The 13,442-nt window shown below is 38.6% G+C and overlaps 1 pseudogene; it reads right to left on the reverse strand.

Moving 5' to 3' along the window:
• Positions 1 to 10,572: 10,572 nt before the first annotated feature.
• Positions 10,573 to 11,031, reverse strand: LOC116524531 (annotated as a pseudogene).
• Positions 11,032 to 13,442: the final 2,411 nt, after the last annotated feature.

The raw sequence follows: 13,442 nt of genomic DNA on the forward strand, positions 1-13,442 counted from the left end.
GTAAATCTTCTTTAGTCTTTGTATATTCTGCATATTAGCCCTGTATCAGATGGGTAGATTGCAAAAATTTTTTCCCATTCTGTTGGTTGCTGGTTCACTCTGATGACTGTTTCTTTTGCTGTGCTAAAACTCTTAAGTTTAATTAGATTTCAATTGTCAATTTTGGCTTTTGTTGCCATTGCTTTTGGTGTTTGTCATGAAGTCCTAGAAACAACATTTTTATTCTCAGATAAGTGAATCAGAAATGACATTATTTCATCTGAAAAATGACAGGTAATATTTTTTCCCCTCTGTTAACGGTGGAGAGTATCCAGGTTCTTGGCATCTTGAACAAAGAATTAGACAAAATGCACAAACAAAGCAAGGAAGGAATGAAGGGTTTTATTGAAAATGAAAGTATACTCCACAGTGTAGGAGCAGGCCTGAGCATAAGGGCTCAAGGGCCCTGTTACAGAGTTTTTGTGAGTTTAAATATCCTCTACCTGGGATACGTCCTATGTAAATGAAGAGGATGAAATAAAGTTACAAAGTCATTTACAGCATATGCCCTTTGGAGAGGATATTTCCTGTTATAGCTGCAGTGTGTGAATTGGCCTTATGTTCCCTGCCTCCAGACCCTGTTTTCCTGCCTCACTCCTATAAAGTTTATTGTATAATGAGTTTACTCATTTCAGAATCTTACTTGTCCTTCTATTCTGCAGCCTTTTTTTTTTTGGAGAAAGGATCTTACTTCTCACTCTGTTGCCCAGGCTGAAGTGCAGTGGTGTGATCACGGCTCACTGCAGCCTCAACCTGCCTGGCTCAAATGATCTTCCTACTTACTCTCTCTGTAGTCCAACTGGGACTACAGGTGTGCACCATCATGCTCTGCTAATTTTGTTGTATTTCTTGTAGAGATGGGGTTCACAAATGGATAATTATTCGCGTAGGTATTTGAGGATCTCTTAACAAGATCTATAAATACCACTTAGAATTTCTCTTACTAGTTTAAAAACATTGTAGGAAGTTAAAATTGTAGAATACATAATATTAATCTACTGAATAACAGTATTTAAATGAACTAAAATGAAATTTTATTATCAAACAAGTTTGTATACTTACTTCAGTGTTTTATTTCTCAAAAACAGAAAACTCTTTCACTTGAAACGTTCATCAATTTAAATATTAAATCAGCTGAAATAATACTGGAATTTGATATATGATGCATTTCAGTCTCCTGTACTATAACTCAATTTGGTACATGTAATCAGTTTATTATGGCAATTGGTTTATTCCTGATGAATCTTGCTATGAAATTTTCTCAATAACTGCAACAAAACCCCTAAACTCTTAAAAAGCAAATGACTATAATTTTATTAAAAGACAACATTTTTGGATTACTTTGAGTTTCACTGTTTTATTTATACATTCAGTTTCTACAGTCATCGTCTCTGATTTTGTATTAAAGATGTACCCAGAAATCACCTAGGTTCATCTTTGTTGGAAAAAAAAAAAAAGTAAAACACAGCAGATGCATTATAGTAATTATGTAGCAATTTTTGCTGCAGTCAAAAAATAACTTTCAGTTATTTTCGTTAAGACAACTACGTTTCAGCATTCTTGCAAATGTACTTCATTTGATCGTCACAAAATCTGAAATATGGTATAGATATTAATAGTGATAACATGGTAAATGTTTTATGTTTTCAGGAAACAACCATTTTTATATAAACAACTTTATTTTAAAGTGTAAAATGTATTTCTGTTTTTCAAATACAAATCCAGGCAATTATGTTTAATTTAAATAAAACATGAGAAGCCAATTATTTTGAGAAATGATGGCTTTGTATTCAGCTTTCATTAGGTTCAGTTTTCATGGGTTTATTTTGTAAGAACACATCAGTTTAACACTTACGAAATAAGATTTTTTCTTAATGATGTTTTCTCCATATTTTTATTGAGATTGTACTATATGTACTAAGTAGTTTAATTCTCTTTTTTTTAGAGAGGGGACAGAGTCTCGCTGTGTTGCTCAGGCTGGGATGCAATGGCGTGATCTCGGCTCAATGCAATCTCTATCTCCCAAATTCAGGCAATTTTCCTGCTCAGTCTCCTGAGTATCTGGGATTACAGGCAAGTGCCACCACACCCAGCAAATTTTTGTATTTTTAGTAGAGATGGAATTTTACCATGTTGGCCAGGCTGGCCTCAAACTCCTGACCTCATGATCCACCCACCTCAGCCTCCCAAAGTGCTGAGATTACAGGTGTGAGCCACTTGCGCCTGGCCTAATTCTTCATTAGCAACAAAATGCCAGTAAATATTTAAATAAGAATAAAACTTATAACTGGATTTGTTTTGATAAGTCTAATAGCTAGTAATTTAATTTCTTGATTTTGAGTCACCTGACTTTTGCTTTGGTTTATTTTGGAATTCTTTTATTAGTTTTCACATCACCTTTTAACTGTCTTGTATAATAATTTTAAAAATAGAAATATAGGAGAGTCTTGTCTTCTGTATGTAAATCAATATTTTCACCTAACATTCAGTTTTGTCTCTTGGTATTAAACAGTTATGAATCCCTTTGGCTGCAAAGATAGAAAAAGAAGTAGCAAGATATAGAATGAGAAAACACAAAGGAGGGAAAGTTAGGGAAGATGAAATGGGAGAAAGGCAAAGAAATTAAATTTAACAGAAAGGGGTGTAAGTTAGACAATTAACTTTGGAGAAAACTAATGAATTAAAAAGATAAGGAAATAGGTAAATATTAAAATAAAAAGACAGTATAGGAAAAGCAAATATCTATGCTATTTATTTTAGTTAAATTAAACATAATTTTATGAATAAAAAGGTTGAATTCTCCTAGAAGACATAAATGTTAAAATATTGACTCAGATTTGTCACAACTTAGATAAAAATGTAATCTTGAATCATAAAAATATTCTGATACTGTTATTTTCCCTGTAACCATAATTCTCTGGGACAGGAAATTCCGAATGACATCAACTTCATGTTTCAATTACAAATCAAATTAAAACTATTTTAGAATAAAAATGGGATGTATCTTCATTTAGAGGCCAGATGTCTTATTAAATATAATTTCCTCTGTTGGCTGCTTTATATTAAGGGTGGATTTAAAACAAGAACAGCTTCTGTGAAATATAATTATACCCCCTTTTGTGACTTTCACAGTCATGGAGGCTGGAATAAAAAAGTAGCTGACAAACAAAGCTGCAAAACAGTGTTTAGTTTTGGCCTAAAGGTTTTACTTAAATCTTAAATCAACTATCATTTTCTTTTGCTATTCCAGAACTATGTATTGTTAGATTATGTTGCATTGATTGATATATCCAGAGTTTCCTTTTAAGGCTTTTAGAAAAAGCCTCACTGCCCTATGCAATGCTCAGCCATCAAAGACTTCTTTGGTGAATTTATATTTTTTACAATTTTCTTTGCCTCTTAGTTTTAAAAATGATCTAAAATAGATGCAGTTCCATCAACGACAGGAGGATAAGGTACAGATGGTGTTTGGGAATTACAGTTCTTTTTGTTTCTTTGGGCACATCCTGGGTGAAAGAATGGCTTCTTTCTCTTATTGATGGTTTTGATTTTGCTTTTTCCTCCTTTAAAAAATTATTAAAGCATATATGTATTATCTTGCATATATAAATAACCATGGTAGCAGGTATTTACTATCCTCTATCTGCTACTTACGCTTGATGAAATTGGAAAGTATTGGCAATTGGAAAATCTTGGCAGTGAGTGATTGCCTGGTTCTTAAAGTTCACTCAAATGTTCTCTGCATTATCTACTAGACAGAACCATAGAATCCAGAAGCTCTCTGGTCCAACAACCTGCTCAATACTCTTGTTCTTAGTGTTCATACAGATAATGTCTGGGTACTGGTACTGGGGAGGAACTCCAGACTTGCAAGGCAGCTCATTCCACATTTGAACAACTTAGTTAGATATTCTTCATTGGTTTGTGCTGAAGTCTTCTGAAGCTTCCATTTACCGATCACAATTCTTTTCGTTTTGTTTAGTTTGAGACAGGTTCTTGCTTTGTCATCCAGGCTAGAGTACAATGGTGCAATCATAGGTCCCTGCAGCCTTGAACTTCTGGGCTCAAGGCTCAAGGGGGCAACCCGGCTCAGCTTCCCAAGTAGCTAGAATTGATCACAATTCTAATGGCAGTATATGGAAACCTTCCATTCCATTTCCCACATAACAATCCTTCATATATCTGAAGGCAGCTTCTCTGCCCCTCTGAGTCTTTGCTTTCCCAGATTTAACATTTCCAATTTCATTTGTATTTCATATGAATCCCCTGACCAGCCTGGTCAATTGGGAATTCTAATCTTGCCTCTACTACACAGTTGCTCTGAGTTGGGTTCTTTTCTTTTTTTTGAGATGGAGTCTTGCTCTGTTGCCCAGGCTAGAGTGCAGTGGCATAATCTTGGCTCACTGCATCTGCTGCCTCCTGGGTTCAAGCAATTCTCCTGCATCAGCCTCCAGAGTAGCTGGGACTACAGGTTCATGCCACCACGCTTGGCTAATTTTTGTATTTTTAGTAGAGATGGGGTTTCTCCATGTTGGCCAGGCTGATCTCAAACTACTGTTCTCAAGTGACCCACCAGCCTTGGCCTCTCAAAGTGCTGGGATTACAGGTGTGAGCACTGACCCAGCCGCTTTGTTATTTTCACGCTTACCTCATCAGGACATTTTGAAAAACTATTCTGTTTCACCTTTTAGAAATGACTATTTTTCTATTTAATAAGGAGCTCTTCAAAATCTATTTTGTATTATAAAATAATTCAAAATGCAAAAAAGTATGCATATACCCCTATTGTCAAATAAAAATCAAATCCAGACTTAGTAAGGAGAGCCGTTATTTGAAAGGATTATTGCAACGTGGTGAAAGGGACTATTGCAATGGTGGGAGGGGGACTCTATGTTTTGACTGTAATATATGCAAGCATCTCAAGAGGTAGGCAAAAAAGGGATTTCCTTTTTTAGAGAAAAGCATCAACCAGGTGTGGGGAAGTGGGATGAAGGGGTTAGCAAAATCAGATAGTAGGTTAGAGAATGTTTTGCCTTGAGGCCAGCCTATATTCTCGGGAGGGTCTGTTAAGGAGGAGTTGTAAGTTGGCCAAAATTTAGGGACCTGGGAAAAGGAGAGAATCTAAAGCAAATTTCTGGTTAGCAAGCTTTTTGTTCTAGCTGTTCAGTAGGGGAAGCAGTTCAGCTAATCATTTATGAGGCAAAGAATGGGAATTTAGAATTCTGTATCTGGCCTTGTTGCAAGGTAAGCAAGTGGCACATCTATGGGTCTTGTCTAATTTACATGGGGACTCTTGGTTCTTTTCAGTAAGCCAGTTTCTGGAACACAAAAATGTGGGTAATAGGGGACTTCTTTAGTCAATGCTCTTTTCCAGGATAACAGGGCTTAGGTAAGTTTAACATTGTCTCAATTCACCACCTGACTTAAGAAATGTCAATTTCAGAGGATGTCTGGAAAAAATAAATAAATAATTAAAAATAATTAAAAAAAAAAAAAGAAATGCCAAGATTTGCTTTGGCCATTTTTGCTTCAAAAACATTTTTAAAAGAAATATGCACTGTAGACACAGTGAAACCCCTCAACCTATTTTATTTCCTTATCTTTCTCTGCAAAGTTAACCACTTTCAATTGGTTGCTGTGAATCTCTTGTTTTTAATGAAAACTGGACCATTTAAGAATTCAATTTGATTATGTGACACTTGGCATAAATGACTCCATTCTGGTTTGGTTTTGCCTGTTGGGACCTAGTGTGAAGAAGGCTCACTTCAATACAGTGGCCTTCTATAATTTTTGATTAATAATTTGAATGTAGCCAGAATCTCAGTCAACTGAAGCTGACTCATGCCAGCGTCACAAAACTCTCAAATTTCAGAGTTTGCTGCAATTGATGTATTTTCTTGTTCACTTTCACATGAGTTGACAAGCTCTATTCCACATCATCTTCACTCCAGGTACCATAGCTGAAGATGCAGCATATATCTTGGACATGGTGGTCTTGTGACAGAGAGAAAAGAGACAACAGACCCAAGGAAGGCTTTTAAAGCTTCTGTTTCAATGCCACTTTATAGCCACATTTTGTTGCTGAAGCAAGTGACCTGGGGCGAGGGCATGTAATCTCCAACAGGTTACCCTGGGAGGCAGAGGCAGCAAATATTTTCACAGGGATACAATCTATCACACTAGGTATCCCAAACCCTCTCTTTGTTCTGTGTGCTTTTCATGTTGTGTTTAAGAAATAGTTCCCTAACCAAATGCCATAAAAATATTCTCCTGCATGTTCTTTAAAAGACTTGATTTTTACATTTGTATTTTTGACCTACCTGGAATCTATATTTGGGTATGGTATAAGATAGAGATCTAAGTTTATTATTTTTTTAGTTAATCAGTTACACTACTGACATTCATTGGTGATTCATCCCTTTTCCTCTGGTTTTTACTTGTGACAGGTGATCTCTCTCACATATCCAGTTCCCATGTATATGGGAACCACTTTCCTCTCCTCTCTGGTTTTCCTGTAGAGGAGAACGTATGTTCCTGGACTAGGTTTTCTGTGCCTTCTCTCCTGGCTCTGCCTTCCAGAACCAAGGCATTGGCTTCCTCAGTCACATCTCTGGCTTTGAGTCCCTGTTTCATTTTTGGCACTTAAGATGTACCTTTCTAATGTTTTCTTATAACCCAGCTATGTAGTTAAGCTTATTTGGGGGTTATATTTTAGCTGTCACTTCTATGTGTTGCTAATTGAGGGGAGTCTGTACACCTCAGTCTGCCTGGTTGCTGAAACCAATAGAGGACTCTTTAAAAGTTTAAAAATCTGCTATATTCAAATTAGTGAAGATGCAATGGTGGATTTGATAGTAACCTGATTGACAAAAAGATTTATTTTATGGAACACAAACCTTCCCAAGGAATCTCAAACTACGTTTTGAAGTTGAAGCAGCTAGCTTTGTTTTTTTTTTTAAGATTCTTTCTTAGAAGTTAATTTTTTTTTTAAGAAAGAGAGAAAGAAAAAAAAGAATAATAATCATATTAAAAAAATGAAGGAGAGGAAGGAAGAGGAAGAGGAAGAGGGAGAGAGAACGGAAGTGTTGCTTTATTGCCCGGGGGAGAATGCAGTCTAAAAATGGGTATTGAAAACCTCTTTTATGCTTAATAATGGAAACAGAAAAAAAAATAAAAAATGATGAGGGAAGAAAATAACAAACAAGCAGTCAACCAATATTTCATTTAAACCTGTGAGTAGGTGTGATGTGGTACTGATAAGAGTGTGTATTTTGTGTATTTAAAGTGGAGAGTTCTATAAATGTTTATTAAGTTTACTTGTTCCGGATCTGAGTTCAAGTCCTGGATATCCTTGTTAATTTTCTGTCTCGTTGCATCTGTCTAATATTAATGTTGAAGTCTCCCATTATTATTGTGTGAGAGTCTAAGTCTCTTTATAAGTCATTAAGAGCTTGTCTTATTTATCTGGGTGCTCCTATATTAGGTGCATATATATTTATGATCACTGAGTCCTGTTGTTACTTTGATCCTTTTACCATTATGTAATATCCCTCTTTGTTTCTTTTAGTCTTTGTTACTATTAAAGTCTATTTTGTCAGAGACGAAAGCTACAATTCCTGTTTTTTTTGTTTTTTCTCTCCATTTGATTGGTGAATCTTCCTCCAACCTTTTGTTTAGAATCTTTGTGTGTCCTTGCTTATGAGATGGATCTGGACACAGCATGCTGATGGGTTTTGACTTTTTATTCAACTTGCATGTCTGTGTCTTTGATTGGGGCGTTTAATCCACTTAAATTTAGGATTAATATTAACATTTATGAGTTTAATATTGTCATTTAATGCTAGCTGGCTATTTTGCCCATCAGTTGATATAGATTCTTCATTATAAAGATACTCTATCTTTTGGTAAGTTTTCGGGATGACTGATACTGGTTGTTCTTTCTGTGTGTAGTGCTTCTTTCAGAAGCTCTTGTAAAGCAGGCCTGGTGGTAATGAAATCTCTGAGTGCTTGCTTGTTTGCGAAAAATTTTATTTTTCCTTCATTTATGAAACTTAGTTTGGCTGGGTATGAGACGCTGGGTTGAAAATTCTTTTCTTTGAGGATGTTGAATATTAACCCCCACTCTCTTCTAGCTTGTAGGGTCTCTGCTGAGTCTGCTGTGAGGCTGATAGGTTTCCCTTTATGGGTAACCTGACATTTCTCTCTAGCTGCCCTTAGAATTTTCTCCTTTATTTCAACCCTGGTGAATCTAACGATTATGTGTCTTGGGGTTGCTCTTCTTGAGGGATATCTTTGTGGTGTTCTCTGTATTGCCTGGAGTTGAGTATTGTCCTGCCTTACTAGATTAGGAAAGTTTTCCTGAATAATATCCTGAAAAATATTTTCCAGCTTGGATTCATTCTCTTCATGACATTCAGGTACACCTATCAAATGTAAATTAGGTCTTTTCACATATTCCCATATTTCCTGTACATTTTGCTCATTCCTTTTTACTTTTTCTTCTCTAATCTTGCCTTCTCATTTCATTTCATTAAGTTGGTCTTCGACCTCTGATATCCTTTCTTCTGCTTGATCAATTCGAGTGTTAAAACCTGTGCATACTTCTCGAAGTTCTCTTATTGTATTCTTCAGTTCCATTAATTCACTTATATTCCTCTCTAAATTGTCCATACTCGTTAGGATTTCGTCAAACCTTTTTTCAAGGTTCTTAGTTTCCTTACATTGGGCTAGAACATGTTCCTTTAACTCACAGAAGTTTCTTATTATCCAATTTCTGAAGCCTAATTCTGTTATTGGAACGCACTCATTCTCCATTAAGCCTTGTTCCCTTGTTGATGAGGAACTGTGATCCCCTGTGGAGGGAGAAGCATTCTGATTTTGAGTATTCTCAGCCTTTTTACACTGTTTTCTTCCCGTCATTGTAAATTTATCCACCTGTTGTCGTAATTACCGACTTTCAAATTAGGTCTCTGAGTGAACGTCCAACTTGTTGATTCCCAGCGCTGAAATCTGAGCAACCCACTGCGCCGGCCAGAACAGTGGTGCCAAGACTCCTGGTGCTTTTCTGCCCGGGAATCTCCGGTCTGGCTTCCCTCCTGGGTCCCCCTTTCAATCAGCTGAATGGGCGACTCTGCCTTCCCTGAGCTCCAAACATCTACCAAAAGGGGAACCAGTCCCGTTCACTCTGCACCGGGAACTGCTGCGCCGGCCACAAGAGTCATGCTGGTGACCCGTGGGGCTCCTCCTCTGGGAATCTCCTGATCCGTGAGCAAAAAAAAAATTGTCTGAAAGTGTGGCGTCCTCTTGTTCTCTGCGCTTTCACTGGGAGTTACAATCCCGAGCTGCTAGTAATTGGCCATCTTGGATCTCTCTCCAGAAGTTAATTTTTTTAATTAATTTTTTTTTATTTCCGTAAGTTATTGGGGAACAGATGGTATTTGGTTACATGAGTAAGTTCTTTGCTGATGATTTGTGAGATTTTGGTGTACCCATCACCCAAGCAGTATACACTGCACCCAGTTTGTGGTCTTTTATCCCTCACCCCTTCCCACTCTTTGCCAAGTCCCCAAACTCCATTATGTCTTTCTACGCCTTTGCATCCTCATAGCTTAGCTCCCACATGTGAGTGAGAACATACAATGTTTGGTTTTCCATTCCTGAGTTACTTCATTTAGAATACTGGTTGCCAATCTCATCCAGGTTGCTGTGAATGCCATTAATTTATTGCTTTTTATGGCTGAATAGTTTTCCAAAAAGTAGTATTGCTTTTTATGGCTGAGTAGTATATAAATATATATATATATATTTTTTTTTTTTTTACGTGCCAGCAATACATATTTATTATTCATGAATGGTCAAAAGACTTACAAGGCCTGTTATTATGAGTATAACCACATATATGAAACATCACTTAGAAACATGGAATGAAAAGGACAGGTATATATTTATATTTAAAAAATACACGTTTGCATTCAATGTTTGCCTACCAAAAAATACATGTACATACACTCTTTCAAGTGCTCCCCATAAACTGCTATAAAAGCAGGAGACATCAAGCTGTAGAAGTTCCAATATACATAACATGTTGAAATATCTCAAGCATAAAAACTGTACGTAACTTGAAAAATTAAATTTCCTTTCTTCAAACAATTTGATCTGAGCTCAAGCAAAGCAAATAATGAACACCAATGATTTTTTATACTATTTCACACATTTAAAATAATCAACATGAAAAGGTCAACAGCTTCAAAAATCCTGAAAATATGGAGGTTATGAGAATGAACAATGCATTTCATATGCAAAGTATATAGCAGATCTGCTTCATCCTGACTCTCAAATATTTAAGGATAATTTACTGTACTCAAACTCCAAGTTTAGCCAGAACAAACAAAATGATAAAAAGAAAAATTACTGCAAACAGGGCATCATTGCCCTTTAGTTTCTTTAGACAATTTCACTAGTGCAAGAGCATCATTTACCTGAAAGATCCTGAGTCACAATTAAAGTACTCATACAAAACTATTTCCTTTGTTCTTTAAAAAGTGCCACATACTATGCTTTTCATTAAAAAAACAAAAACAAAAAACCAACACAAATAAACTAATGAAAGACTGTTTGTCTCCATCTGTTATCCATGAGTAAGGGCCAAAGTGATTCTTTGATTCCAATTCGAAATGGTGTTCGCTGGCCAATGCCCTAATTTGGAGCAGTCAAGCTGAGCATTTCTTGGACGTTGTGCTCCTAGGACAGGGCTGTCAGTAATAGGTCTTAAGTGACTGCTGGGGAGGTTGAAGGCATCTGCAATTGCACATGCCATTTCATACTTAGTCATCTGTTCATTGCCAGACCAGTGAAAGGTTCCTTTAATTGATGGATCCAGCATTCTCTTCTCTGCTAGCTGCCGGCACACAGTGGCCACATCTTTGACATGTGTGGGGAACCTCTGCTGCCAGTGATCCATGTTTGCTGACTTGTTGCTGAACTGCACTTTATCAAACACTCCTTTGTTTGGCCTTTTTTTTTTTTTTTTTTTTTGCGCGAGGGGACAGTCGTGTGAAGGGTGTAGTGGAAAATCAGGCGGAAGAAGCAGGTAGGGGCAGATTCTGGAGGGCCTTGATGACTCAACTGAAGAATTTGAAGTTAATGGTAATGGGAGCTGTCAAAAGTCCTTGATCAGAAGAGTGATGAATCAGTCCAGGTTTGACCAAAATAACAGAACCGCTATGAATGATAAAAAGATGAGACCTTTACAGCCATGGGAGCAGTTGGAGAAATCTGTGCAAAGCTGTGACCTCTGCATTTGGTGTTGGGCCTGAAGCTACTACAGCTCACTGGGCCAGCAGTTAGGAAAGAAGGCTGAGTGTGAAGTGAGGGGCAGTAAGGGCACACTAGAATCTGGGAGGACAAACTGGAACCTGTGCCTGGCTCTTGTGCCTTCAATCTCACTGACTGTGGTGACCTGCAGGAGAAGCTGGCACCTTTGCCATGGAGCTTGCACTTGGCCCAGCACTCAGCACAGTGGAAGGAGGTGACTTGGTGGGGACTGGATGGGATGTGCCAACAACAAGGGGAGTCAGCAGATTAGTGACATGTGAGTGCCCCCCTCCACTGTGTCTGGTACAGTTCTTTTTTTTTTTTTTTTGAGATGGAATGTTGCTTTATCATCCAGGCTGGGATGCAGTGGCACCATCAGCTCACTGCAGCCTCCACCTCCCCGGTTCAAGTGATCCTCCCTAGTAGCTGGGACTACAGGCACACCACCACACCCAGCTAATTTTTCATATTTTTAGTAGAGGCGGGGTTTCGTCATGTTGCCCAGGCTGGTCTCAAACTACTGGCCTCAGGTGTTAATAGTAACAATGGCCTCATATGCTTGAGGGAAATCTCACTTCAGCTCCCTCTGAAGGTCCCCATAGACTCACTATGTGAGTCTGCCTACTGGCCAGAAGGAAAGCATGTGGCGATGGAGGACAGATACTGTGTCGACTTTCCCCGGCTTGATCACCGCTTCCATACTTTGATCATCGAGACCGGGGCCAGTACCAGGACCATGCCATCGACAGGAGGGAGGGTTCGAGGCCAATGATGGGAGACCACCGGGATGGGCAGCACTATGGAGATGACCGTCATAGCCAAGGAGGACCCCCAGAGCGCCAGGGCCGGGATTCCCGTGATGTCTTGGGGGGCTACGGCTCTGACAAGAGGCTAAGTGAAGGCCGGGGGCTGCCACCTCCCCCCAGGGGCGGCCGTGACTGGGGAGAGCACAACCAGCGGCTGGAGGAGCACCAGGTGCGCACCTGGCAGGGAGCCATGGACACGGGCGCAGCCGGCCGGGAGCACACCAGGTGGCAAGGTGGCGAAAGGGGCCTGTCTGGGCCCTCAGGGCCGGGGCACATGGCAAGCCGCGGCGGAGTGGCGGGGCGAGGCGGCTTTGCACAAGCTGGACATTTCCAGGGCGACGTGGTACCAGGTGGCGGACTGGAAGGTGGCGGAGTGGCCAGCCAGGACCAGGGCAGCTGAGTCCCGCATCCCCACCCGCACCCCCACCCGTACCCCCACTTCACCCGCCGCTACTGAGTCCCACTCATGCGTGTTTGCAGGTGGGCAGACGCACTGTTGAATCTGGTAGCCAGGGTTCCCTTGAACTTGTGGGATCTTTTAAAAAGCAAAGCAAATCCTGCCACCGTGTTGTAGCTCAATACGATGTGAACTCACTTTTTTTTCTTTTGAAATTAATGTGTTCTTGTTCTGCCATTTTTAAATCAAGGTTTCTGTTAACGAGGCATTCCATTTTCCATTAATAAAGTTTACCATTCGCAAAAATAAATAAAATTTAGCATTCGCAAAAATATATATACATATATATATGATGGATATATATATATCACAGTTTATATATATATATGTAAACTGTGGATATATAAAAACTATGGATAAACTGTGATATATATAGATACACACATATATATGTATCCATATATATACACACATATATATATCCATATCTATATATACACACATATGTGTATATATGTACACATATATATCCATACACACACACACACACACACACACACATATATATATCACAGTTTCTTTATCCACTCTTCAATTGATGGATATTTGGATTGTTTCCAAATGTGTGTGCAAGTATCTTTTTCATATAATGACTTCTTTTCCTCTGGGTAGATACCCAGTAGTGGGATTGCTGGATCAAATGGTATTTCTACTTTTGGTTATTTAAGGACTCTCACACTGTTTTCCATAGTGGTTTTATTAGTTTACATTCCCACCAGCAGTGTAGAAGTGTTCCCTGTTCACTGCATCCATGCCAACATCTATTATTTTTTGATTATGGCCATTCTTGCAGGTGTAAGGTGGTATCGCATTGTGATTTTGATTTG

This window comes from Sapajus apella, unplaced genomic scaffold (genome assembly GCF_009761245.1).
Source record: "Sapajus apella isolate SASKATOON/1434 unplaced genomic scaffold, GSC_monkey_1.0 scaffold45, whole genome shotgun sequence".
NCBI classification, from domain to species: domain Eukaryota; kingdom Metazoa; phylum Chordata; class Mammalia; order Primates; family Cebidae; genus Sapajus; species Sapajus apella.